This window comes from Nipponia nippon, unplaced genomic scaffold (genome assembly GCF_047370975.1).
Source record: "Nipponia nippon isolate SJK-2023a ecotype South Korea unplaced genomic scaffold, ASM4737097v1 scaffold_5, whole genome shotgun sequence".
In the NCBI taxonomy this organism is placed as follows: domain Eukaryota; kingdom Metazoa; phylum Chordata; class Aves; order Pelecaniformes; family Threskiornithidae; genus Nipponia; species Nipponia nippon.
The window spans coordinates 14,513,868-14,517,283 of NW_028262369.1; positions in this window are offsets into that span (position 1 = coordinate 14,513,868).

The following is a 3,416-nucleotide window of genomic DNA, read 5'->3' on the forward strand; positions in this document are numbered from 1 at the left end:
AGGGGGGATCCCGTCCAACTCCGCCCGGCCACAGCAACCTGCACGATCTCCCTTAGCCGCCCCGGCAGCTTTAAGCACAGCTAAAAATACTCCCCCCCCGCCGCCACCCCCGGAGGATCAAATAGCAGCAGATTTGAATTGAAAATGTGATTAAAGCATCGCGGGGCGGGGGGGGGGGAGCGGCGAGTACAGGCAGCCTGCCCGCTCCCCCAGCCACGCTGCCCACGGCCGGGTCCTCCAGGAGGGGCACCGGGACGTCCCTGCCTGCACGCTGCCTGCCCCAGGGCAGGGCCAGCCCGCCCCAGCCTCCCCAGGGAGTTGCTTTGTTTGGCTTTGCTTTTAATTATTTGATTTTAATGATTTTTCCATTATTTTTCAGGGGCCCTGGCAGGGGTGGGCAGCTCTGCCCCAGCCCCATCGCTGCGGGGTGCCCGTGGGTGGGGACAGGACTCCACTCCCACCAGCATCCCACCATCCCTCCCTGCTCAGGAGAAGGGGAAGGAAGCAACACGACAGCAAGGCAAGGACTGGAGACCCCAGGATCCTCACGCCACCTCCATCCTAAGCCTTCACCCCTCCATCCTCTACATCACCCGGGGAGGCTCTCGCAGGAGGTGAGATCCCAACGTACATCTGAGGTTGGGCAGCTCAGAAAGGGGCTGTAAAGGGCGATGGGGGCTTGTCTGCAGGCAGATGGCCATCATGCCTGCCCACCCTGTGCCAGACTGCAGGCATCTTCAGGCCAGCAGCTAAGGGACAAGAAAGGTGATGCAAGGCCAGCAGCAACTGGAGGAGGAGAGCCCTGGTCTCCCCAGTGCAACCTCTCCTTGCTGATGCTGTAATAATGTTGATGGGAGGAAGGCAGAACAGCCGAGGACATCTCGACACGAAGGGTTGTGCTCATATGGCTGTTTCCATGGGAAATCACACACACACATATCTTCCAAAAGCCGAAATGGACAAAAATTACGGGGCCCCTTAATTCAAGGCATGAATTAATCCTGGCACCCTCTGCAATCCCTTCCAAAAGCAGTTCATCGCCCCAGGGGATGCAAAAGGGGTGATGGTCCAGGTGCGTGCTGCATTGCGGGGTGTCCTCAATACACACAAGAAGCAACCCGGTTCCCTGATGCCAGGCACTGGCAGCAGGGTCAGCCTCCCATCACGTTTCCCATCATGGATGGAAGATGCTGTCAGGGACCAGGCTGGTGACAGTGGGATCCAGGAGGTGCAGAGGGACCAAAATAAGCCCCATCTTTGGTAGGACCTTCCCAACATATCTGGGACAGCCAAGCCCTGGCAGAGAGAGTGGCAGGTCCAAGCTGAGATGCAGAGTGAGATCATCTCCGAAAACCTCTCCCACGCTCTGCCACTTAGCCGGGAAGATTTTTTTCAAGTTCCTTCCCCAGCCTTCTAGATGCCGAGGCTTTGGCAAAGGCTATTTCATGGTGCCTGAGCCCTGCTTTACCTTTCTCTAGGCCTGAATAGGGGAGGGAGAGAAAACGGCAATAAAACACGTCTAACAAAATAACCCCCATCCCCGAAGCCCCCAGCTGCAGCTGGGGGTGCTGGCAAGGGACACCTGAAGTGAACCATCAGTCCCGAAATAGATCTGTCTCAGAGGGCAAAAGGCAAATTGAATGAAAAATAAGTTACTATTTTTGAAGCCTGAATCCAGTTGTTATGGCAACCAAAGCCTCGCACATCATGCTGGGGAATGGCTCCAGCCCCAGCGCTGCCTCCAAACCCCGCGGCTGGAGAATCACAGGCAGCCACAAGCTGCTCAATGGTGGGATGCAGAGATGTCCATGCTCACACCACGCGTACCCTGCCAGGACGCGTCCCCTCCCCATGTGGCAGCTCCCCTCGCGTCCTTGCTTTTCTTTTCTCCTCCATTCCTGGTGCTCTACCCACCTTCTTGCAAAGATCTGAGTAATTGTAATGATGTTAAGGAGAGTTTCCAAGATTCAGGGGTACCCTGAATGCAGTGACTTTTTTGTAACGTCACCAAAACAGGGGGGTCTTGCAGAGATTCCCTTTAGAGGAGGAATGGGTCACGAAGGCTGCTTCCTCCCCAAAACATGCAAAGTCCCAAACCCTGCAAGAGTCCCATAGCTGGAGACACCTCTGTGCATTGTCCCCCACTCCTGACGATGGGTCCCAGCGGGATCCTGGCTGTGACCGGTGTGAGCATCCCTGCCTTTGGGTGCTATGATGGTGCCGTTGAGCTCTCCTGGCAGCACACGCTGTAATCGCCTTTCCAGGCGAGGGAGGTTTTCCTGCACATTAAGCTGCTGAAGCCAACAGGTAAGAAAAAAGACAATTTGAGATTAAAATCTGCCATCTCTTAGCAGGAGAAACCTCCCCGCAAGAGAAGAAACTTTGGATGGGTAGAAGGAGTTACGGGGCACATGGATGGGCTGGCAGCAGCTGTAGGGAGGCAGAGGCGAGCGTGGGGGGCAGCATGGGGGGCAGGACCGGTGGGGGGTGGCCATGGGCCGTGGCAGGGTGGATGGAGGGCAGCAGGGTGCTGGGGCAGGGCTGCTTGGGTTGAAGCCATTTGGAGAAGGCTCCTCGCCAGCAGCTGGAGGGTGGTTAAACACGGGGGAGCCCAGAGCATCCCTTATACATCGAGGGGCCGCCGGGATGGTGAAGGAGATGGCTCCATCACTCCCCGCCACTGCACATGCAGCACTCGGGAACCCTCCCGGACGAGCTGGCCCGAGACATGAACCCCAACCCCCTGCGCTCCCCAGCGCAGCTCATTTCCCCGAGATTAACTCTTTTCAGACCAAGCCCTTGGTTTTGACATTCCGAGTCAGTTTCCAGACATTCCGAGTTCAGTTGCCTTTTTTTGCCTGCAATTTATATTATCTCCTGACAAGCTGCTCCCTGGATCTGGCAGCCCGTGTCTCCCCTTGCTCTGAAATTGTCTCCTGTCCACGCCTGGGTGTCCTGCGGGCTGGGGACCCGCAAAGGCCGATGCATCCCTGGCCACGACAAGGCCATTTTTAGGTGTGGGCTCCCTAGGACAGCCTGTGCCCAGGAGCAGAGCCTGGTGCCCCCCGCTGTCCCATCTGCTGAGCCTTGGGGACCCCCGGTGGCACGAAGCAGAACTGCAGAGGCGCGGGCGGGCGGGGACCGTGACCTGTAGGGTCTGTAGGGACCGCGACAGTAACGTGGCCGTCGCGGCCAAGGCTGCGGACAGCGGAGACGCGTCGGAGTTGGGAGCCGCTGTGAGTCTCCCATCCAGCGGCCGACCCCTGCGGGCCCTGCTTAGCTTTAGAACGCCGCTGTCCCCGCCCGCCCCCGCCTTTTCCCAACCAAGTTCGGCGCCACCAGCCGAGCGCACGCGCGACTCCTCCCGCCCCGCAGGCGGGCGCATGCGCGGCGGCAGTACGGTGGCCCGGAGGGCG